The sequence below is a fragment of the Triticum dicoccoides genome, chromosome 1A (assembly GCF_002162155.2).
Source record: "Triticum dicoccoides isolate Atlit2015 ecotype Zavitan chromosome 1A, WEW_v2.0, whole genome shotgun sequence".
Classification (NCBI taxonomy): domain Eukaryota; kingdom Viridiplantae; phylum Streptophyta; class Magnoliopsida; order Poales; family Poaceae; genus Triticum; species Triticum dicoccoides.
Genome location: NC_041380.1, coordinates 506,975,982 through 506,981,543, shown reverse-complemented (window position 1 = coordinate 506,981,543; position 5,562 = coordinate 506,975,982). Strand labels below are relative to the sequence as shown.

At 41.2% G+C, this 5,562-nt stretch overlaps 1 pseudogene; it reads right to left on the bottom strand.

Annotated features, from left to right (window-relative positions):
- LOC119354195 overlaps positions 1-5,111 on the bottom strand; it is an 8,259-nt pseudogene extending 3,148 nt beyond the window's left edge.
- Positions 5,112-5,562: the final 451 nt, after the last annotated feature.

Here is a 5,562-nt window from a genome sequence, read left to right as displayed (position 1 = left end):
TACCGCATGATTCAGGATGGAGGGAGGTTGATGAGAACGACAAATACAGTGAGCGATTGGGTGGCAATCGACTTCCCCACGGTGCTCCTCTTCGTCTCCGGCGGCGCAAGGCAATTGAGCGGCGAGATTTCGACGGGGAGGGGTTAGCCGGATGGAGAGGAAAAACACCGGAGAGCCTAGATCCGGCAGGGAGGCGAGCCATGAAGGCACGAGCGGCGGCAGATCATATGAGAGCGACGGCGCTAGTATAGAGGGCGGTTGCAGCAGGAGAGCCGGTGGCATTGCGGTGCTGGGTTCGAGAGAGATGAAGTGTACTATATATAGTTAGCCAGAAATTTCCCAGATCCCGCCATGCATATCCAAAACATTATGCGCCGTGCGGTCAATTTTCTGGGTAGATTTTTACGATGTCTTTCTCCATTGGGTAGCCGTTATTGGAACCCACCTCATGAGGATCCCACGTTACATAGTTTGATTGACTGATTTGGTTGAGGTAAATACGCTAGTGGTGTTTTAACTTGCCATGGATGTTCACTTTAGTGCCTGAACTTAAAAAAATACACCGAACTGATTCTAAAACTTGGCACGAACGTGTAAATACGGTGCTAATCACATCCATAGACGTAAAGTGTATCCACCTGTCACCGTATATGGATGATGTGGCACTGACATGGTGTGGGGCCCAACTGTAGCTAGGAAACATAATTATTACTTGAGTACTATATACGACTCTATGACTAGTGGGCCCACCTGTCGGTACATTAGAAAAATTAATATGAAAAATGAAAAAGTGCGACAAACAGGAATCGAACAAGCAACCGGATGACTGCCAGCTAGTTAAGCTAGCCACTATACCAAACATGTACTTATTATTAAAAAGGCCACTCAATTTATATGTATTTTAACTAAAAGTCTTGTGCCCATAATTTGGCTGCAGCCAGTGACCCATTTTGCACATGTTATTTTTTCAAAACAAAGTTGTGAAAAGCATATTACTACTAATCATAATAATAAATTTAAGATTCAAGTATTCATGTGTCAGTAAAAATTACGTCATGCTACACAAATATCTGTGTGCACAAAAAGTAAATAAATAGAGGAGTTTAATAAAATAACATACAAAAAAATGTTCATGTAAGTTTTACAAATATTGACTTATAATTTAGAATATTTTTTAACTATAATACATGAGTGTTTAAAAATATTTGTAAATTAATTTTTTTAAATATGTGAATATTTATTCAAACCTTTGAATAACTGAGCGAATATTTACAAATGGTAATGTAAAAGAAACGAATGATTTATATTATACAAACATTGTTATAATTCATATATATTATTTCATGACTATATATTTTAAATATTTGTATATCATTGTTAAATATAATCCATGACTGTGTATTTTCAATGTTTGTTTACAAACAGTTTGAAACACTCATATATTATATTTAAAATAGTATTTTCCAAAAAAATTAGTTAATATTTCTAAAAGTAAGTTTTTAATCGCATACCTCTATATATTTATTTTGTGTGCACACTGATATTTGTGTATAATGAGGTAATTATTAATAACACATGAATATTCGAATCTAACTTTTATTATTATGATTATTATTTACATACTTTTTACATTTAAAAAAAAATGTGTGCAACATGGCCACTAGCTGCAGCCAATCTATGTACATAAGAGTTTTTTGTTTAAGTACATTAAATCTGAGGGACTTTCCTTGTCAGCAAAATATGTTGGTTGGAGTGGCTAGCGCATGCATCGCCCAAGGGGCAGGTAGCAGATTCGATTCATGCAGTGTAGATTTTATATTAATTTTCCTAATTACTGACAAGCAGGCCCACTACTCATAGAGTCATGTAGTGCTTAAGCATTTTTATTTCGTAACTACAAATGGGCCCCATGCCATGTCAGTGACACGTCAGCCATATACATTGCCACGTCGATGCATATTACGTCTACAGACAACATTAGCATCGTATTTGCCCGTTCGTGCCAAGTTATAGAACCAGTTCGATGTATTTTTCAAGTTCAGGCACCAAAGTGAACATCCATGACAAGTTCAAGCACCACTGATGTATTTACCTCGATTTGGTTGGTTTGAGAATTCTTTAGATCTACCACGTTACATTTTTCATCTTATTAAGTTTAACAAAATACATATTTAGGGCATCTCTAACTCAGACCCTCGAAACGCCTACAAATATTTGGACACCGGACCCTCAAAACATAGTCCGGACCAAGGTGTCTAGACTAAGTTTGTCGTCCAACGAGGAGCCTTATTTGTACAATAAACCAGGGGAGATTTGCGGGTGTCCAAGCCATCGTCATGTACACGTTTGACCCTGATCTCATCTAAAATCATCTCTTGCGCGACCACATCTTTGCTCCTCGTGCCGCATTCATACCGGCCCAATGCGGACAAGGCTGGTCACTCGAGGCGGCATTGAAGCCACACACTGGTCGAGAGCGCTGCCAGCACCGCATCCTGGTCTCCGCGCCTGTTCAATACCAAAGAGACGTGAGCAGTCGGGGCAACAGGATGGCTACCAAACACATTTAAGCCAGCTCCCCCTTCGTCCGCCTACCGGCATTAAATAAGTGCATAGACGACGAGCTCTAAAATGTTATGGGACACCTCTTGACGGAGCAAAATCACGAGTTGGTCGGCCTTGCGGGTGGCTGGCAGGCCCGTCATGCGTGACACATAGAGACCGGCTTGTTGGCGGGCTCGCCGGCGGTAAGCGACGACGGCCCAACGATGGAGGAAGCATCTGACAACGACCCGATGCAAGCGCCAGTCCATGCCGACTTCAATATGTAGTCGATGGAAGTCCGGCGTAGATTCCTGCCACCTCTGCATGGTTAGCGTTTCTTGTCGTGCATGCGCGGTGTCAAGATTTGGTATCAATTGCTTCATATCTATTCAAGGGTTCAACAGTGACATCTACGGTTCCAGGGTGTTGGTCCTTAGAGACACGTGCATGAAGACTTGTCAAGTCAGCTCTAGAGGGAAGCGGCGACAACACACATCGGTGGTTCGTTCTGGCGGCGGTAGTGGTCGGTCGATGGCCTAGAGACCTCAATGTCCTTTTTGTTATGTTTAATGTGTTTTGTACTCACAGGCTCTTTGTCAATGTCGGATCAGGCATCTTTGAGACAGGGATAGGCCGGAAAGTTCTTATCTCAATGCGTTATTGTTGCCACCACCATGTCAATGTCACCAAGGAACCAATGCCCAAGAAAAAGCAAGGACATACTAGAAATAAAAACAGAGAAAGGGCAGGGTCACCACTCCTCAAGCCAACGACCAGGTCGTTGGACCAAAAAGATGATGGGGATTGAGGGAGTGACAAGGAAGCCTAGGCTTTTGTATGTTCTTCTATGTTTCCTTTTCATTTAGAATATTTTTATATATGAAAACTTATAAATATATGTTTAACTTTTTCTAAATACGCAATGAACACTTTGAAATATGTGACGAACATTTCTAAACACACAATAAAAAATTGAAATATATATTAAATATTTTTATATACTTGACTGACCTTTTGAAATATGCCATGAACACGTTTAAAATACACAATGAACTTTTTTCTCAAATACATCGTTTGTTTTGAAATGTGTGAGCATTTTATTAAATGCATGATGAACAAATTTTGAATACACAATTTACATTTTTTAATATACTATGACCTTTTGGCAACACATGACGAACATTATTGAAATGTACAATGAACAATTGCTAAATACATGATATGTTTTATATGAAATATAGCATGTATAGTTTTAAAAAAATATTATGAATATTTATAAAATACATGATAAACATTCTTTTAAATGCATGATGAATATTTTTTAAATACACAATGATTTTCGTTTACACTTTTTTTAAGTTTCATGTTTTCAAAGAAGTATGAACACTCATCAAAATTATAAAAACAATTTTCTCTTACATGAACAGAGTTTTCACCAATTTTTACCTGGTTATATAAAATTAGTAAAGTACAATATTTTTAGAAGTAAATTCTTAATTTCCTAAAATGTTAGATTTCAAGTCAACATGAACGTACAAGTAGTAACTTCTTTTTTAGTGTAACATACAAGTAGATTTTTTTGGAGGAATTCATAAAAATAGAACCTTTTGTAACAACTGATCGATATTAAAAATCAGCGCCGGTCCAATTCGCTAGCACCAGCGTGCATGTTAGTGGGCCATGATTTGCTAAGGCCCATCTGATGGAGCGTTATTCATTAAGAGGAAATCTGAATGGGCATCACGTGATCTATTTGATTGAGGTGGTTTGTTACTCTCTTAATAACAGTGAGGTGGGCGGTTCGAGGATCCTGTGGCCCATTTTTATTTTTCCATGTAATAACGAAATAATAACATGCTATCTGCACAGTAGACATATGGACTACTTAAAAATGAAATAATAACATGCGATCTACACAGTGGACATATGGACTATTTAAAATGGCAACGCACTACTGCAACACAATGTAACCGTTGTTGTCCCAACATTAGCAACATATGCGTGCCCAACACATATATGCGTAGCTATAGCAGATACGTTACAACACATCCATAGAACGTTGCAAGTCATGTGTTGCTATAGGGGGTTCCTGTTGTAGTGTGGTGCAAGTTGGACGGCGGCACGGCGACCAACGGCGTGGCCCCTAACAGCGTCTTGAAGGTGCGGATCTCATTCCTGACGGTGATGCGACACCTGATGCTGAAACAATCGTCCTCGAGATACCAAGATTCCTCCAAATCCGTCCTTTTGGCGAGTCTGTGAAATCCTAGTGCATCTTGCGGACCGCATCTATCAAACTGGTTGCTTCTCTTCCCGAGAACATACGCCAACGGCGTGGCCCCTGACTGCCTCTTGAAGGTGCGGATCTCATTCCTGACGGTGATGCGACACCTGATGCTGAAACAATCGTCCTCGAGATACCAAGATTCCTCCAAATCCATCCTTTTGGTGAGTCTGTGAAATCCTAGTGCATCTTGCGGATTGCATCTATCAAACTGGTTGCTTCTCTTGCCGAGAACATACACATGTCCCCTATCATCAAGTACACTCATGCAGACTTTCACCATGATGTCCTTGCCAGCGGTGTTGTCGTCACATTGCACATAGATGGCAATCTAGTCGGCGTCGTCCAAAGCCGCGCCGTCGGGGTAGTATCTGATACACCAGTGATGGGCTGCGATGGCAAAAGTCTCCGAAATAATGAACTCGCCGATACCGATCCCATTCGTTAGGGAGTACCCCTCGATCTTGAGGTTGTGCCACCCGGACACGGCCTTGGCGACGATGGCCGACGCGGAGGACGGAGAGGAGTTTGACATAATTAGCATGGCCGGCCTACTTGCTACAGCAACAAAAGGGTTCGAGCTTGTTGCGGTGCAGCCGACGAACGGCGGTGAACTCGTCAGGTCCTTGGTTTGCCGAGCAGTGCGCGTGGCCGCCGGAGGATGCTCACGCAGAAAACGAATCACCGGGACCCGGGTTTGAGGATGCGAGGAGCCGAGTAGTCGAGTTAAGGCT